At 32.3% G+C, this 20,933-nt stretch overlaps 1 long non-coding RNA gene across 1 annotated transcript; it reads right to left on the bottom strand.

Annotated features, from left to right (window-relative positions):
* Window positions 1-15,684: 15,684 nt before the first annotated feature.
* Window positions 15,685-20,357, bottom strand: LOC126889499 (uncharacterized). Its single transcript, XR_007700049.1, has 2 exons — window positions 18,846-20,357; window positions 15,685-18,694 (listed from the first exon to the last, which is right to left on the bottom strand). It is a non-coding gene; the product is annotated as an uncharacterized LOC126889499 (long non-coding RNA).
* Window positions 20,358-20,933: the final 576 nt, after the last annotated feature.

Here is a 20,933-nt window from a genome sequence, read left to right as displayed (position 1 = left end):
AGTGAATACTTTTTGAGTTATTTGGGATTGAAAATGTTTATTTTTCGACAAAAAAAAACACGTTTTCAGGCGGTTTTTTGCAAATAACCCAAAAAGTAAGTACTCTATTAAAAAATATATTCTTAGCAAAATTGTAGCTTATGAAAAAACGAAAAAAAAAAATTGTATTCGTGAAGCCTATAGATCAAACAAAAGCATAGTTGTAGCTCATAAAAAATACGTTCTTATTAGACAAATTCCAAATCGAATATTTGAACGTGAAATAACCAAAAAATGAAGCACTTTTCGAAAAAAAACCTATTAAATTATTTTAAAGGATTTAAAAAAGCTTTATTTTTATATTTTATACGAGTTTCTAGCATCAAAACTAACCGAGATACGCTCAAAATAAAGTTGACCCCTTTTCTTTGGTAAAAGAAACATCGTGTAAATCTTTCCCTATTTAGCACCCCAAATGAAATTAATCGTTACCGCTTTACCATTTACTTTATGTATTGTTTATACTTTATACGATCTGTAAGTTTGACCAGTTCGAAGTGCTTATGTTTGAAAAAATTTGGTTTTATATTAAAAAAAATTGGAAAAATGCTACCAGTTCAAATATCTAGGTGTAGAGTTATCAAGTTATCATGACCCAGCCAGAGACCTAAGAGGACAAATTAACAAGGCCGCTGTCTTGTCCGGATGTTTGAGAGATGTGGTCTGGAATAACCCATATATGAGAATGGACAGCAAAGTTAGAATTTATAAAACTTGCATCAGATCTGTTATATGACCTATGGCATTGAATCAAGAGAAGACACCAATAAAACCAAAAGCATGCTACGAACAGCCGAAATGAAGACACTAAGTGCAATAGCAGGGAAGGCAAGAAGATATAGAATACGAAACAACATCATCAGGGAACACTGTGGCGTGCAAGATGTAGTCAGATGGGGCAGGCAAAGACGAAGAGAATGGTTCAGTCATGTAAAAAGAATGAAGGAGCACAGACTACCAAGAATTACGCTAGAAAGAAAGCCAGCTGGCAAGCGTCCATCGGGGAGACCACCAAAAACATGGAGAGATAGCTGGCAGTCTACCTCTCCAGAAATACTTCAACGTCGGAATTAACAGATCGATAGATCTACAACAAGTATAAGAAAAGAAGAAGAAGGAAAAATGCTCTTTTTTCAAAATAACTTAAAAAGTATTATAGGTCTGGATCCCGCGTATGAAAAAAAGTTGATTAATAGCAAGCTGAAAATTTGTTAATAGCTTAAGGGTGTCTAGTCGGACAAACTTTGATATATGGGAACACTGGAACAGGGGAAGTTTTAATTGTGGAACTGGTTAAAAATTTGGAACGGTCAGACCACGAAAACGGCACATGTATTTTGTCCGACAGAACAGACTTAAACTCTCCGAACAGAGATTAAACTCTCATGCAAAAATCAGACTGCTATTTATCACCAAATGAGCGTTTTAATGAGTGGAACATGTAGAATATGTCAAATGACAGGAATTATGACAGGGTATAAATAGCAGTCTGATTTTTGCATGAGAGTTTAATCTCTGTTCGGAGAGTTTAAGTCTGTTCTGTCGGACAAAATAAATGTGCCGTTTTCGTGGTCTGACCGTTCCAAATTTTTAACCTGTTCCACAATTAAAACTGCCTCTGTTCCAGTGTTCCCATATATCAAAGTTTATCCGACTAGACACCCTTAAGCTATTAACAAATTTTCAGCTTGCTATTAATCAACTTTTTTTTCATATGCGGGATCCAGACCAATTAGTGATACAAAAAATACAAGAGTCAAAAAATTAGGGTTTGTTTTTTTGTTTTAATGTAAAACAAAAATTGGTTAAGATATGGATATTCAAAGTTTGCAAACACTCGTGATTAGTGACTCGTTCAAGCCCTTTCAACTATAACCCTTTTAAAAATAAGCACTTTGAATCGGTGACTTACAGATCATATAAAAAATACATAAGTAAAGCAACTTGTGAAGCGGTAACGATTAATTTTATTTGGGCTGCTAAATGGGGGGAGATTTTCACGATTTTTTTTTTTTATTAAAATAACATTATTTTGAGCGTATATCGCTTAGTTTTAATGTTTAGAAACTTTTGTAAAAAATAAAGCTTTTTTAAACCCTTTAAAAAAGTTTTAATGGATTTTTCCCGAAAAAGGCTTCATTTTTTGGTTATTTCATGTTGAATTATTCGATTTGAAATTGGACGAATAAGAACGTATTTTTCATGAGTTACAAATTTGCTTTTGCTGGATCTATAGACTTCACGAATACACATTTTTTTCTTTTTTTTATATGCTAAATTTTTGCTAAGAATATTTTTTCGATAAAATACTTTTTGAGTTATTTGCGGAAAACCGCCTGCCAACGTGGTTTTTTTTGTCGAAAAAAAAATTTCAATTACAAATAATTCGGAAAGTATTGACTTAGTTAAAAAACTCTATACAGCGAAAGTTGCTTAGAATTAGTCAATTTTTTATAGTAGGGAAGCAAAGTATGCTAAATGTGCAGTCACTCGATCTCTTTGAGGACCTATTGGGTTGTGAAGAGTAGGTCCTAAAACCAAAAAAAGTTAAGTAACGTTTTTCATTTTAGTGGGCGCTTGCAATTTTTTAATTTAATTTTCCATTTCCAACAATCGTTTTTTCAGATTATAGCGCCATCTATCCATAATTCGAAAAAATGTTTCGAATAAAAGTTGCTTATTTTGACGTAAAGAATCCAAATCTGGAATACAAATTTGGGTCTCCTATTTAAGATTTTAAAGTAACCGCCCACCCCACCACTCGATAGATTTTTGAAAAATATTAAACACGTATTTTTTAGTTTTTCGATCTAACGTTCATTTCGCGAATTATTCGCTTTTTGAAGTTATACTTCTTTACGCGCGATAGAGGGTGAATTTTAATAGGATTAAAACCTTTGATCCCGGCGCAGTCGCATTACAACTTTGTTCTGATTGGATGTTCAAATGACATGACAAAAATTATCCAATATGGCAAAACAAAAAAGTTTATAATTGTAGTGATTTTTAAATAGTTTTTAAAGCAACAGGTACGTAATAATTGTAAATGTATCATAGGTACCTACCAAAATACATAGTATGTAATACTTTTATTTACATAATTTGATTACCATCAAAATTTCTATCAATATTCACCTAATATATTGTTTTCTTACTCTATGTTTTGTTGTATTTTTTCAATTCTAAATCATTTCAATTCAAAATCAAAATAATTTGATTTACATAATGCAAAAATGTCAAAAGTTTAATCCGTTTAGTTAGTCGATCTTCGCACATAATGACACACTGTCTCCGTGGCGAAGCGTAAAATGCGAGTGAACCCCAATACAACGCCAATACCAGCCGCGCTGGTAAGTTGGTTCAAATCCCAATAGAAACTTTTATTTTTTTATTTTTTTATACATTTTATGATTGTAAGTATATTCATTATATAATTTTATTTTCAGAAAATACGTATTTAGTTAAAAAAATTTCCGACAATTAATGTTCAGAAATCATTTGTGGCATTTTTAATGTGTTTGTGTGTGTTTTATTCTTTTATTATTTTAATTTTTGGCACTGTTTTAATAAAAATGTTTGAGAAGTAGTAAGTATAAATTAGTTTTATATTTAAATAAAATATAAATAAAAAGTATATTAATTTCGTTTATAATTATATAATCATATAATAGAAGTATAACTTCTTACGTGCGTACAAAGTACACACACATTCTTTTTTTTGTGAAACTTTTTAACTCGCCCATTTCTTTACGCCCCGCTCAAATCGTCAGGTTTTTGAAATATACACTCTTTTGCATGTATAGTATTTTTACTACAAAAGCGATATTACGTAGGTCAAAATTTTTGACATAAGAGAACTGTCAAAACATTAGAATGTGACTTTTCATTATTGCCATGTTTATAATAAACATGACAATAATGAAAAGTCATATTCTAATGTTTTGACAGTTCTCTTACGTCAAAAATTTTGACCTACGTAATGTCGCTTTTGTAGTAAAAATATAGTTCAGAGAAATAAGGAAAAAAAATAGCCTGTTGGCGACACAACCCCCTTCAGGCCGAAACCAAATTTTTTGAGTAATATGGACATCTATAATAATAACCTATATATTTCCTGCAGCCGATTTTGATGATATACATAGTTATAAACAAATGAAGATCAAAAAACGGGAAATTTTCGCTTTTTTCGTCTATAACTAAGAAAATAGTCATTTTAAACAAATTTGAGAGTAAGAAACTTATAAACGGTATAAAAAACTTCAATATGGCGTTTGCTTAATATGTCTATCCTTATTGGTTGCTTAGAAAAATGCAAAATAAATCATAAATTTTGAGTTTTTATAAATATTTATAACTTATGTAAAAATTAACTTAGAACCTTCTTATTACACGGAATGCTGAGACTTATGGTGTTTAATTCATACCCTAAATTTCGAAGAAATTGGTCAAATAGTTTAAAAGTTATTTAATTTGTTTATCCCAAATTTATTTTTTTTGCAACACTGTAAGTCAGAAAATGATGAAGCTACAGTAATACTTTGGATAGTTTATGGAAGAAGGAAATTTACAGTATTAATTTAATTAAAAAAAATTACAAAAAATAATTATAAATATTGCAAAATTATTTTGCAAAAACATGTGAATTAAATAAATGGGGGGGGGCTAACTTTGTCCCTAATTGTCCTAGAATAGTTGTTTTTCTTTTTAAATGTGTATAAAAATTCAGTCTTTCTAAATATGAAAAAATAATTTTTCTACAGGTAACGGTTAAAAAGTTATTCTAATTGTTTATAAGTAAGCAAAAAATCGACATGTTTTTTCAAAATAATTTTACACTGTTTAAAATTATTTTTTGTCATTTATTTTTAATAATGGTAATAGTATAAATGTTCTTCTTTCATAAACTGTCCGAAGTATGATTGTAGCCTCATAATTTTCTGACTTGTAGTGTTGCAAAAAAAATGAATTTGGGATAAACAAATTAAATAACTTTTAAACTATTTGACCAATTGCTTTGAAATTTAAAATATAATTTAAGTACAAGAAGTATCAGCATTCCGTGTAATAAGAAGGTTCTAAGTTAATTTTTATATAAGTTATGAATATTTTGAAAAACTCAAAATTTATGATTTATTTTGCAATTTTCTAAGCAACCAATAAGGATGGACATATTCAGCGAACGCCATATTGAAGTTTTTTATACGATTTATGAGTTTCTTATTCTTAAATTTGTTTAAAGTGCTTAACTTTTTGGTAATAGACGAAAAAAGCGAAAATTGAGCGTTTTTTGATCTTCATTTGTTTGTAACTATGCATCAAAATCGGCTGCAGGAAACATATAGGTTAATATATTGGTTTCGGCTTGGAGGGGGATGTGTCACGAGAAAAATCTTATTTCTCTGGACTAATACTATACCTAACTTATCTTAATCTGACAATTTGGAGTATTTTTAAGGATATATTTTTTTCGGGCCCCCCTTAACGAACTCCCCTTTGTTAAGAGCCAATATGGTAGAGGTACATCTGCAGGGCACCTAGAGAATGAATCATTCAAAATATGGATTCCATTTTATTATCAATAGGGGCTTGTACATTAATAATTGTAGAAAAGTTATGTTAAATAAATAAAAATAAATATAAAAAATATAAATATACTTTTCGGCATTTTACTCAATATCTTCAATTCGGTTCAATCTTGTCAATTCATTGTTGGACATTCTAATTAAAAATAAATTCTGGGATTTCAATTCTGAAGTGAGTAATAATGTGTTTATATAATCAGGTTAAAGAAAAAAGAAATAGACAACAGCACTTTGGTATGTTAACATTAACAAAACAATGACATGATCAGATTCAACAGTACATAGTACACATGGGCGGGCGTGGAAATTCCTAATAGAATTCGAGGTATACTTTATTGTTTGATTATTTAAACGATGATTAATGATGCAATGAATAATGAGACTTCCAGAAATTATGTATATTTGGAGCACGCTTTATTTATATATGAATCTTCCCAGATCTTCTTTTAGTCGTGACGTACAGTATATTTCACGAATTAGTGCCTATTTTGGATTAGGGATTTTAAGAAGAAGTTTTGCATCATTATCACGAATCTATGAAGTTGACAATCAAACAATAATACGCTACTACAAGAAAAGTTATACTTCTATTATTATGATTTCAACGAAATAAATATATTTTATATAACAGTTTAATAATTGTATTTTTATTTAAATATTAAACTAATTTTAATACTTAAAATAATATCAAAAATTAAAAATAAGGTTAATACGTCATTTTTTATGAACTGTAGCCTCTTCGCAATTACTTTTCCCTTGATGAATCGTAGAAAATCTAAAAAACACCAGATTTTCTACACAAATTTTTAATTTCCTTTTCATCATATTTTAATACTAATTATCCTATTCCCAACGAAGACAAATCCAACGACACAAAAATTATAATAAATATATTTACTAAAAACAATATATTTTTTTTCAAACTTTATTTGCATTGGTGCATACGTAGGTACGTAAATTGAAAGATCTTTGAAAGAAATTTTTGTCATTATTTTATTACTAAGCTGTTATTTTTAAGTAATAATAATGAGCGCTATTCACATATTAAGCGGCCATCAATGGTGAATGCGAGATAGATGCTATTCCGGCAGTCAATGGTGCATCTTACTCGCACTCACATTTACAGCCACGTCAATACGATCTTACCGCTCATTGTTAATAATTAAAAATAACAGCTTAGTAATAAATTACTGACACACATTTCTTCAGGATCATGTAGGGGAGGCTTTAAACTTTGATTTAGTCACTTTCTGACTTTCATAATAATGATTTTTAACCGAACAAACCCACTTAGCAGACCACCGCTACCAAGAATAAACTCTTCTAGTACGCTGTTACAAATTATGAACACTGAAGTCCTACCCAATTATGTCGTAGAAGCTTAAACATTGGAGTATTTGCATATGTTGATCTACTGTGCAGCAACATTTATTGCTAATGTAATGGGCGTTAAGATCAGAACACGACGGGGTATTAATAACGGAAGGACTGGTGACATAATTGCACCTTGGGAAAAACGGCTGCAAAGAAAAATTGAATAGTTGCGAAGGGATATTGGTCAAATAACGGAATATATTCGAGGAACAACGAGTAGAAAATTAATTAGAAGAGCTGAAGAAATAATGCGAAATACTCCGAGACACTCACAGCATGATCCAGAAAACAACACAGCTGAGCATTGCTTGGACACATTAAAACAAAAACTCTCCGTTTATTCAGGCCGTCTAAGGAGATACAAAGCCAGTAATAACCGAAAATACGACAACATACTCTTTGAGCATTCAGAGAAGGCGTTTTATAGGAAACTTAACTCCACTGTGGAAAATGAAAATAAAGTATACCCAAGTCAAGAAGAAATTCATGAGTTTTGGGGAAACCAACTTTCAACGCCAGCTACTCATAACAACAATGCTGGATGGATTGAAGACACGACGAACAACTGTCAACGTTACAATAATATTACTTACGAACCTTTCACCACTGAAGAAGTCTCGAATACTATCAAAGAGCTTCACAACTGGAAATCTCCTGGCCCGGACGGAGTCCAAAACTTCTAAAAAAAAGAAGTTTTGGTGTGTTCATGAGCGATTGTCAATTTTAATTAATTATGTTATTTTTGATCCGCAGGAACTACCATAATTCCTTACTAAAGGGACCACTTATCTAATACCGAAGGATCAAAATAACACCCAAGATCCAACCAAGTACCGCCCAATTACTTGTCTACCTACATTGCACAAATTGGTCACATCCTGTGTAGCTCGGCGTATCTACCAACACTGTTCTCTAACTCTAAACAATATCATAGAGCCTCAACAGAAAGGATGCGCTAAGGGTTCCATGGGCTGTAAAGAACAGCTTATTATCGACTCGGTCATTTCTAACCAGGCATATATCAAAAAACGAAATTTCTTTACTGCTTTCATTGACTACAAGAAAACGTTTGATTTAGTGCCGCATGCATGGCTTATCGATATATTGAAAATATATAAAGTATTCTACTACTGGAGTCATTCCAAAGAACCTCATAGAAAACATCAAAAAGCTGGGTCTAAATGAACATCTTTACCAGACTATGCAGAAAGCTGTGCTACTATCGACCTCCAGATGCGTGCGAAAATTTTTGGGAGATACTCCGGCGTACCAAGTCACCTAGGGCTCGATAACACGGAAAGAATCCCACCAGAGCTCAATCCTTCTGATACCCTAGGTATCTGGGATGAATGAATTTTCCCCTTATAGGGGGCTAAATCTGGATTTTTAACCGAGTTAATAAGTCTTAAAAGTGGCCATATTCGCGTTTTTCAAATTTTAAATGGCTTATAACTCAAAAACGATCAACTTTAGAGAAAGATTACAAGAGACCTTTTTTGTCCAGAATGGTCCAAAAAACCTAAAAAAATGTCTAGGCCGATAATAACGATTTTTGAAATTTGATTTAAAAAAATTTGGACCACTTTTCACGTGGGCGACTTATTGAACCTTATTCTGGAATGTCTCACGAAGGTGATTATACAAAAAAATCTCGTAGGAATATTTTTTCCAACGAACCCGCCGTTTTCGCCTTGTCTCTAACAGCACTTGACTACATTTTATTGAATAATTAGCTATAAGTGTTTTAATCAATTAAAACATTCTTTCAATATCAGGATATTTATTTATACATATTAATAACTTTCAACTTTTGAGATAAGGCTGTCACATAAAAATGTATATTTTTATTTAGTATAATAAATTGAAACTAATATACGTGCTATAAAATACACTCTGTATTTAATTCAATTTAATTTTTATGTGTTTTTCTATAAATATGATGCAGCATTCAATTTACGGAAGATAAAAGATAAATCTGCAATAATATTTATTATTTCTTTACGGCGTTTAAGCGGTTTTTCATTCTTGTTTGTTTTACAATATAAAAATTGGCAGCTGAAGTGTTTAACTCGTTTAAAAAGCTCCACTTGTTTAACCAATTAAAAAATGCATGTTATAGGTCATGTTAGGCCAAGATAGTGATTGACTTAACATGCACGGGTTATTTTTGATAATGAGTGTAAATGCACGGTTCATACAGATTTAACAAATCATCTGTTTTTATTTTGGAATAATTAGTGTTAAATTAAAACCAAGCAAAACAAAAAAAAAACGTTATCTGCTTTAGTATATATATTACTTAGTATACAGGGTAGGGCAATAGTACGAGACAGAGATACAATACAAAAGAGATACGAAAAAAAGTTACTTGGTAAAAGTTGAGGCACAGATAGGACCATATAGTCCAGAAAGCCACTGCGAATCCGCTAGGAAAAATATTCTAATTCGGATTTTTTGCACAGTCTTACTCAAAAAGGACTCCTTTTAACAAATTTGCATGTTGCCAGGACCAAAAGGTGGTCAAAAATTTTTTAAACGTATTTTTTTGTTTTTTTTCCTAAAATTATTTTTTTTGCATGGAAAAAAGTTTTTTTTAGGTTTTTTGGATCATTCCAAACAGAAAAGGTCTTTGGTAACTTTTCTCTAAAAATGATAGTTTTTAACATATCAGCGATTAAAAATTGAAAAAATGCGAAATCGGCCATTTTTAACCCTCAAAAACTATGTGAAAAACTGAAAATTTGAATGTTGCCAAGGCAGGTAGATATTCTTTAAACTTCTATTGATGAAATCTCCTTTGTTTTTTAATTGCTAATCAAGCGTGCGCGACACTATTTTCCACCGACAGTATGGTGCAAATGAAAGGAATAAATTCGTTATTTCGTAAACCGGCGACTTTAAGGAAAAATCACGAAACAGGTCGATTTTTATTTTTAAGTTATGATATTGTGGCATATATGGTATACTAGTGACGTCATCCATCTGGACGTGATGACGTAATCGATGATTTTTTTAAATGAGAGTAGGGGTCGTGTGCTAGCTCATTTGAAAGGTTCTTCAATTCTCTATTCAGTAATATAAACATTTACATAATTATTTATACAGGGTCTCCAAAAAATTTTTAATTAATTAAATTACAGTAAAACCTCGATATAACGGACCTCTATTTAACGGACTTCGGATATAATGGACCAAAAATCCGGTCAAATGTTAAAAAATTAAAAACGTCCTATTAATAGTATACATACTTAACCCTGTCCATACCAAGATACATTGCATAACAACGGGGTCCCCGTGGTTCCCAAACGCTATATTTTACAAATAATTTCAATAAACTTTTTATTATAGCATAATGAGGACACATTTCTAAATAGTCTGATTTATTTTAAACCTATTTTATATACCGGACTTTCGGCTTTAACGGACACCATGTTCCCCCAATTAGTCCGTTATATCGAGGTTTTACTGTATTTGACAAAAAAAGAAGTAGAAGGACATCCTGTATAAATAATTATGTAAATGTTTAAATTACTGAATAGAGAATTGAAGAACCTTTTAAATGAGCTACCACACGACCCCTATTCTTATTTAAAAAAATCATCGATTACGTCATCACGCCCAGACGGATGACGTCACTAGTATACCATATATGCCACAATATCATAACTTAAAAATAAAAATCGACCTGTTGTCCGATTTGAGTGACTTTTTTAGTATCTTATAGCTTTATTATTTAAGAATCTCAATGTATTAATATTGTTGCTAGACAGGTAAATGTCATTTTATACCGGGTGTAAGAATCATACTGTGTTTTTTCCTTAAAGTTCGGAACATTCTGTGGAGTATTATAGCATAGGTAAAATATTGAAATTAAAACTCAATTGTAGCCTGAGACTTTCTTAACATTTTCTTTTTTTATTCATTTGCATATGTTGGATAATAAAAACGTTAGGTACTTTAACAACTAGCCATGTTCTTCATCAATACAGGGTGTTTCTTAATAAGTGCGACAAACTTTATGGGGTAATTCTGCATGAAAAAATAATGACTGTTTGCTTTATAAAGATATGTCCACAAATGCTTCGTTTCCGAGATACGGGATGTTGACTTTTTTCTTACAAAGTGACAGTTTATTTGTTGCTCTAAATCTAAATGCTCTAAATAAAGGTTGAGATATGCAAATGAAATTTTGAGACATCAAAAGTGTAACATCAAGTGCCCTAACTTTTTTGCCCGCCAATGTATTATACAAATTTATAAATTACTTTGTATGTACTATAAAAAAATACAAATTCGACGAGAAATTAAAAGTATTTAAAGCCAAAGGTAAATTAGCAAGATATGAATAACAATGACACTAAAAGAGATCAAAATACAAAGAAAACTTAATAACATAGCTACAAAGGAAAGGGTAAATGGGAAAGAACAAAATCGGTTACTTACGGATTCATAAATATAAAATACACAATATGGAATTGGAACCAAAAAACAAACATGCTAGAAAAAGCTACAAACAATGAAATGTCCAGCCAGTTCAAAAATCAAGTGAAAGAAAATACGTGGACAGAACAGGAAATAGAAATAGCAACGAATAAGGACATGACTGAATATAAAGCTGATAACATACACAGAAAGAAACTACATTTAAAGGACAACATAAGACAACCAGGAGATGGCCTTTAAAAATGGCAATATGAAATAAAAGCCATAAACAGGAATGAAATAGAAATGAGGAAAGAAATAGAAAATAAGAATATTGAAGTCGTAGCTATAACAGAAACAAAAAGAAAAGGAAGGGAATCACGATATTGGAAAACGAAAACTTGCTAATATACAGGGTGTCCCATAATTAATTGGACATTAGCCAATGGGTGACAGAAGACATCAAAATATTAAGATTTAACCACAATCGACAATCGCTTAAATAAAATATGGCTCCTTACTGAGTTACAGGGTGTTTTGTTTAAAAATTTAAAAACTATTTTTGCTCACTATTTTAAAACTATTCAACGTATCCTTTTCATACTTGGCAGAAGTAGTAATCCGGTCAACTTAGACATCAAAATGCTTGGCAAATAACAAAAATTGCCGGAGAGCCAAATTTTGGTGGAGAGCTAGGGTATACCATAACAAATAAAGTTTAAAAAGTCCCCATCGATCCCATGTGTGCGTCAAAAGTTATTCGGGGTCAAAGGTCAAAATTTGAGATTTTTTGGATTTTTTCGAAAACGGTAAGTTTTATCAAAAAAAAAACCTCAAACCAAAGTTGTAGATCTTAACATTCTCTACAAGAATTGTCCTTACAATTTTTTCCTAAGTGTTACCATTCCTGAGATATCGCGATTTTAAAAGTTACTTTATACATTATATGCACATATAAGCCACGTATATATGTGGCCCTTAAGACAAGTATAAATGCCTATTTGTGTCTCTTTTATATAGTATATTATACTATTCTGAAAATATTTCTTCAAAAGGTAATCAGTCCCAAACTGAATTTCCTCTATCCACGTGGCCTTGAAAAACATTTGGCTATACCATTGTTTAAAAAAGAACAGATTGTCTATTATAGGCAATGGCTACAGTATTGTCAGTAGGTCTGGTTCATAATATTATCTGTTTCTTTTAGTGCTAAAGGTTCAGTTCAAGTGAATATAAGTACTTATTACAAGCGTCTACCATTTAGTACCGTTACCGTTATTTGTACAATTTTATAGTTTTAAAAATGTCTCAGTTTTGCTTTATTTGCAATAAACTTTTAAGTGAAACTAAAACAGTTGTGGTTGATCGTGGAATGCCAAATTTAATCGAGGCTGGTGTCGAGAGAGGTGATGAGTTTATTGAGTATTTAAGAACTCAAAAATCCGTTACAATACACGTGAATTGCAGAAAATCATACATTCGGAAAACTTCAATCGCTGCAGTGAAAAGACAACGTGAGGAGGAACAGGCTAGTACTTCAAAAGTAAGTCCACCTCATACTAGAACGCGAGTAAGTAAATCACATTTTTGTTTCAAAAAATACTGTTTATTTTGTGGGAATGAAGCCAATGAAGAATCTGAGATAAAGAAAGCACAGCATCTTCGAAAAATAATTCGTAACGTGACTACACTAAAATTCAAAGAATCCCTGTTGAAATTAGCTAAAGATCGTTCTGATGATGTTTCGAAGGCTGTTCTTGAACGTATTAATTTTGAGTATGATTTAGTCGCTGCTGATGCAAAATACCATGACAGTTGTTACAAATCTTTCTTAAAACCTAATACTGGTCGTAAAATTGGCCGTCCACAAGATGAAACTGTAAACTCTGCGATGGAGAAAATGTTTCAATTCATAGAAACGAGTGATGATTGCCAGTTTTCGTTGGATGAATTAAGGAATGTTTGTCAAGATGTAGTTTTAGATGACAGAACTATAAAAATACGATTGAAATTGAAGTATGGTAGTAGAATTATTATTACAGAAAAGCCTGGAAAATTAACATTTATTTGTTTTATTGCCAATTACCAAGATATTTTAAGTCAAGTCTGGTCTGATAAAAAAGACTTGGATAAAAAAGACAAGCGGTTAAAAACTTTGAAAGCCGCAGCAGCAATCGTTCGTGAAGAATCTTGTGTTTTCGATAATACTATGTACCCCCCATCAGGTAGAATGTTCGAGGATATAAATAACGATATTCCCGAATCATTGTCATATTTTTTGGAACAAGTCATCTTAAAAAACAAGCGTAATAATTTAGATCATCTAAAATTAGTTTGTACGAATATTAGCCACTGCATCATGACAGCTGTTCGACCTAGAACCTTTAAATCTAAACCATTTTAATGAGAGACCAATGACTCAGTCACATTTGAACAATTTTTGAACATCCAGCAAGAGGAAGAGGAAGAGGAAGAAGATGAAATCGAAGAAGACTTGGCTGTTGAAGTAGACTTTCAAGAATATGAATCTGATTAAAATATCCAAAGAAATCAAAACAATAGTTAACCTAATAATCAATAGCAATGTCAATAATCAATATCAATAATAAGCCCTAATAGCACAAGGACGTCCAATGGACGTCCATTGGACGTCCTTCACGGACTTTAGGGACGTCCATTGGACGTCCGTTTTCGTCCGAGGAACGTCCTTTATACGTCCTATTTTGGTCCAAATGTCGCGCTACCGAACGTCCATTGGACGTCCATCTAAGGTCCGAGGGGACGTATATTGGACCTTAATCGGACGTAATTTGGACCTTGATCGGACGTCCTAGGGGACGTAAATTGGACCTTAATCGGACGTAAATTGGACCTTAATCGGACATAAATTGGACCTTAATCGGACGTAAATTGGACCTTAATCGGACATAAATTGGACCTTAATCGGACGTAAATTGGACCTTAATCGGACGTAAATTGGACCTTAATAGGACGTAAATTGGACCTTAATGGGACGTAAATGGGACCTTAATCGGACATAAATTGGACCTTAACCGGACGTAAATTGGACCTTAATAGGACGTAAATTGGACCTTAATCGGACGTAAATTGGACCTTAATCTGACGTAAATGGGACCTTAATCGGACGTAAATTGGACCTTAATCGGACGTAAATTGGACCTTATCGGACGTAAATTGGACCTTAATAGGACGTAAATTGGACCTTAATCGGACGTAAATGGGACCTTAATCGGACGTAAATTGGACCTTAATCGGAAGTAAATTGGACCTTAACCGGATGTTCTAGGGGACGTGAATTGGACCTTAACAGGACGTCCAATTTTGGTCCAAATGCCACGTTGCCAAACGCCCAATGGAGGTCCACTTAACATCCGAAGGGACGTTCGGTGGACGTCAATTGGCCTTCATAGGACGTCCCAGTTTGGTCCAATGTCTTGCTGCCGAACATCCATCTAATGTCGTGGGAAATAAAAAATATATTTTTTAAGGAACTTATATTACATCTTATATTAAATTACAATTATTGGATATTACATTATTTACATTAAATTACAATACACTTCTCCAAGAAATTAACGCACCACCTTAAATATGGGGTATTTTTGATGTCTCGTATTTCCTAAACCTGTTGTTTCATCTAAGTGATTTTTTTATAATATTATAGCCTAGGCTATAGGTTACCTCCTTAAGCTTGTCATGCACAGGGAGCTATGCTGTAATATATGTACATATCATATCGCTCTCTATAGTAATGAGTGAGCCTGCAGACAGGAAACAAATGGTTCCGTATGTGCAGGCTCACTCATTACTATAGAGTGCGATGTGATATAATATATATTACAGTATAGCTCCCCGTGCATGACAAGCATAAGGAGGTACTTAACCTATAGCCTAGGCTAGAATATTATAAAAAAATCACTTAGATGCAACAACAGGTTTAGGAAATTCGAGACATCAAAAATGCCCACTTTTTAAGGTGGTGCGTAATCGGTTGTATATACAGGGTGTAATAAAAATACACGTCATAAATTAAATCACATATTCTGGGACCAAAAATAGTTCGAATGAACCTAACTTACCTTAGTACAAATATGCACATAAAAAAAGTTACAGCCCTTTGAAATTACAAAATGAAAATCGATTTTTTCGATTATATCGAAAACTATTAGCGATTTTTTATTGAAAATGGACATGTGGCAGTATTATGGCAGGAATATCTTAAAGAAAAATTATGGTGAAATTTGTGCACCCCATAAAATTTTTATGGGGGTCTTGATCCCTTAGATCCTCCCAAACTTTTGTGTACGTTCCAATTCAATTTTATTATTGTGGTACCATTAGTTAAATTCAATATTTTTGTTTCTTAGTATTTTTCAGATAAGGCAGTTTTTATCGAGTTGCGACTTCTTTTTTAACATGTCTACATAAAAATTTTATGGGGGTTTTGTTCCTTTAAACCCCCCAAATGTTTGTGTACGTTCCAATTAAACTAAACTATTACTGAGGTACCATTAGTTAAACAGAATGTTTTTAAAACTTTTTTGCCTCTTTGTATTTTTTCGATAAGGCACATTTTATCGAGATCTGGCTTCTTTTTTAATATGGTTCAAAATATACCTAAAAATGTAAAGCATAAATAAGTCTGCATATTATTACCAAGTCTCCATAATTGTACTTAACCATATACAAATATGTGGTGGATTTGACAAATATTCAAAATATTTCGATAAAAATTGACTTTTCGAAAAAGCAATAAGAGGCAAAAAAGTTTTTAAAACGTTGTGTTTAAATGGTACTACAATAATAATTAAATTGAAACGTGCACAAAAGTTTGGGGGGGTTTAAAGGAACAAAACCCCCAAAATATTTTTATGGGGTGTCCAAATTTTACTATAGTTTTTTCGTAAGATACTGCTGCCATAATAATGCCACATGTCCATTTTCAATAAAAAATCTCTAATAGTTTTCGATATATTGGAAAAAATCACTTCATCTTGTAACTTCAAATGAGTGATAAAGGCACAGAGACTTAGATGGCGAGGTCACATTGAAAGGATGCCAAACACGAGGACTCCAAAAATGGTACTAAACTACACTACAGCTTCAAGAAAGAGAAGAGGAAGGCCGAAAAATAGATGGAAGCAAGAGGTCGAAAAAGATTTGGAAAGAATGGTGCTACAGGGTCAGAAAAGAAAAATGAATAACAGGAAGGAATGGAGAAAAATCACATATCAAGCCAGAGAAGATCTCAGTACATAAAGAAACGTGAAAATGAAGAAAAAAACAAACTTTTCAAGCCATGGGCCTCTAAGGCCCTTAGTGCTATTATATATATATAACTTCAAAGGGCTGTAACTTTTCTTGTGTGCACATTTGTACTAAGGTAAGTTAGGTCCAATCAAACTATTTTTGGTCCCAGAATATGTGATTAAATTTATGACCTGTATTTTTGTTACACCCTGTATATATCTACATACTTCGTCTAATTTACTAACTGTTATTTATTTTAACTGAAATATTTAGGCGGTAGGTGTGTTCTTTTTTAGAATCACTTTGCCGAGTACAATGGAATTACAGCCACTAGACATATTTTATTATATACGCGTAGAAATAATATTTGAAGATTTCTATTAATGTTAACCTAAAGAAATACACAATAATATGTTTCATTTAATTTGTATAAATGGATTATAAAGCGTTTTTATGAAGCAGATTTGTTCGGATCACACTGTAACTGTAATCGAACGAAGGTGACATTTTAGAATAAATTGGTAACATTTATTTGACAGTTACGGTGATGACACTTCATATTTGTTTATATTCTTTACTATAAGTATCTGTTTTATTTATTATATTTACTGTTTTTATTATTTACTTTACTATAAAAAGATCCTCTACTATAAAAATATAAATTTCACCTAATTTTATAACGACTTGGAATAATCGAGGTATCTGACAACTTTTTTAGTTGTTATTGTAGACAAACTTATACAAAGAAACCTACCAGCTGTTTGCCAAGAGTTCGGAGCCGTTTTTTAATTATTAACAATGCAGTGCAAAAACTCTTGCACTGCAAATCTTAAAAGATTATAACTTAATTCTTGTTCTCTATTTCTTAAGTTTTTACTTATTTACATTGAATATTAATTTGTTTTGTTGTATAATCCACGTTTACAATAATTATGTGATATATTTGATTTAAAATGGATTCAGGATCTTTTTATACTTTGGCAACTATGTCAACTTAGATCTCTGGCGTAGATAATGACGTGCAACAGTAAGTAAATTAGATGGACTGTAGGTTATATTTGGTTCTTGGGACATCAAAGTATATTTTTTAGACATTCCCTGGATATAGTCACTGATGTGACATACCTCCGATTTGTTTTTTCATGAGTTTTGTAAGAGAGACTAAAAACTTTTTTTATAGTCACCTCCTGTTTTCATATATTTTTTGACATGTTTTGTAGTAAATTCAACTATCTATTTACTACAAAACATGTCAAAATTTACATGTGAAAGCAGATGATCCTAAAAATGGTTTTTCATCTCCTACAAAATTCATGAAAAAGCAGATAGGAGAATTATTGTACATTACAATTCTCTGATGTTTGGGAAAAAGGGCTTAAGTCAGAATTGCACATCGATAATGTTTTGATGATTTCTACAGTACTGTAGTAGATTCTACTGTACATACAGTTTACATCTACAACAGTTTTTTTCTGGTCCAGAAATCATCAAAACATTATCAATGTGCAATTCTGACTTAAGTCCTTTTTGCCAAACATAAAAAAACAATCTGGTCATAACTGACCAATGAGCAATTTTAATTTAACCTAAATTACTACTGTTTCTTAAAATGAAGAGCTTACCCCATAGCGTCTCTTATCTAATCTAACAAGATCGTGCACTATTCTAACATACACAGGCACAGCACACAAGCACTATGCTCCGTTTTTCACTATCACCTATCACTCAAACTAGTTCAAAAGGCTTTGTCCTCTTCAATCTTCTAGTTTGCCCAGTAGTATCGAGGAGCTGGATTTCCTCGATATTCTTGAACTTATGAAGTTGTTGCTCGTGACCCTGCTATCTTCTTGATATTTGTTGATAAAGTAATAACTTATTATGCATGGACAATGTGGACTTTCTTCCAACTAGCCAATACACTTTTTATATCTCTCTTTTGCCTTTCATAGCCACAAGGCTATATATTTCCTTCTTGGTTTTTTTTTGTAGGCCACTTTCAGCTGATTCTAAAAAAAATTAAAATGAAGGGTAATTTTTCTATTCTTTACAATTAAAAATAAAAAAAATAGGTACTATTTACAGATAATAATATGCATGCATAAATGATTCGTTTCATAAAGAATAAAGAAAATTGAAAACGGATTTTATAATACTTACAAAATTGTTTAAACAAGAGATCCAGCCAGAGCCCAGAGCAAAAACTAGCAGCATAGAAAAAAGTGTTGTGTGATTTGACTAGCAGACAGTACAGCAGAAAAGCCACTAATTTCCATTTCCCACACCCCCTTATCGATGCATTTTTTTCCAATCAAAATTTTTACTAAATTTTTAGGTTATCTTTTATCTTATGAAAATGAAATGTGATGACCAATGACCACGCGACGCTACATAGATACTCGCGCGGCAAATTTGAAAATGAACGCAAATTGAACAGTAAATGGCCTCTTGTAATGGAAAATTTTACCCCTCCAGGAAGACATTGTACTATGTTCATAGAATATCTTGTGGTAACTTTCCACCCATAATATAATTTAATCAGATAGATGTTCACGGAATAGAACGGTAGTACCTATATTCCTGGAATGTTTTGTGTTGTTAGGATTAAACTTTTATTTTATTTATTCTTGAATATTTCCTATTGTTAAACATTGTAACCAATAATTTACAAATAAGATTTTCATTACATTACATAAAATCAAAAACATGTTTTGGATATTAAACTATATAGTTTGTTTATAATTGTAATAATTGTATATACAATTTTGAATTAAGATTTAATCTTTTCGATTTAAACTACAGTAAAACCTGTGTTACCGGCCCCCTGCAAACACCGGCCACCTGTACTAACGGTCAGTTTAAAAATTCCCCAAACCAATTACAGTAAAACCTGTCAGTAACGGCCACTAAAAATGAAAAAGCTATTGGCCGATATAGAAAGGTGACCGGTATTGCCAGTTTTTGTAGTCCAGATATAATTGGTTTGGGGAATATTTAAACCGGCAGTTAGTACAGGTGGCCGATTTTATCAGGTGGCCAGTAACACAAGTTTTACTGTATATCTAGACTACAAAAACTGGCAATAACGGCCACCTTTCTATATCGGCCAATAGTTCTTTCATTTTAGTGGCCGTTACTGACAGGTTTGACTGTATTTCATTAACGTAAAGTTAACGCGTAAGTTAATATTTTATTGAATTATTTTGCTATTTGATCCCGTAATAATGTGTCCAATATAAAATATATAAGCGTTCATAAAACGTCCGTATTTCGTCCAGTATGGAGGTCCAAAGGACGTTCAACGTCGGACGTCCAAAGGACGTCCATATTTATTCCGTCCGAAGGACGTCCAACGTCGGACGTCCAAAGGACGTCCATATTTATTCCTTCCGAAGGACGTCCAACATGGGACGTCCAAAGGACGTCCGTTTATAGTCCATGGACGTAAGGACCAAAAATGGACCTATTTTGGACGTCCAAAGGACGTCGTGTGCTATTAGGGAGGTAATATCTAGAACTTGACCGGTATTGTTTCCTTAAATTATCCTAAAATTGTCAAAACAGTTAGTGAAGTAGGCCTACAGGGGAAACCACGGTAAAAAAACGCGCCGAGTACACTACAGGTGGTGTGGAAACGTGTGCGTATCATGTATAATGTGACTCTTTGAATCGCGATATCTCAGGAATGGCAACTCTTAGGAAAAAAATAGTAAGGACAATTTTTGTAGAGAATTTTAAGATCTACAACTTTGGTTACAGGTTTTCGAAAAAAATCCAAAAAATCTCAAATTTTGACCTTTGACCCCGAATAACTTTTGACGCACACATGGGATCGATGGGGACTTTTTAAACTTTATTTGTTATGGTATACCCTAGCTCTCCACCAAAATTTGGCTCTCCGGCAATTTTTGTTATTTGAAATGTCTATATAGACCGGGTTATAGGTAAAGAAGAAATTATCTAAAGAATACATACAAGACAAAACACAATCAAAATAATGAAAGATACAAAATACAGAGAAAAATAGTTGAAAGAAATTGTCAAAAAATGCAAGAAACCGTACTTATAGTACGTTCTTTAAAGGTAGAATATTGCAAGACCTCTAAATTTTAAATAACCACTTGGATTGACATGAAATTTGGCATACTCATAGCTAAGAAGTCAAAGAAAAAAAGTGATATTGTGACGATGTGCCCTAGGGGTGAGTTTCACCCCCTTTTGTGGGTGAAAAATATATGTTCCAAATAA

This window comes from Diabrotica virgifera, chromosome 8, assembly GCF_917563875.1.
Source record: "Diabrotica virgifera virgifera chromosome 8, PGI_DIABVI_V3a".
Classification (NCBI taxonomy): domain Eukaryota; kingdom Metazoa; phylum Arthropoda; class Insecta; order Coleoptera; family Chrysomelidae; genus Diabrotica; species Diabrotica virgifera.
Note: the sequence above shows the minus strand (reverse complement) of the source record. Positions and strands in the feature narration are given on the sequence as shown.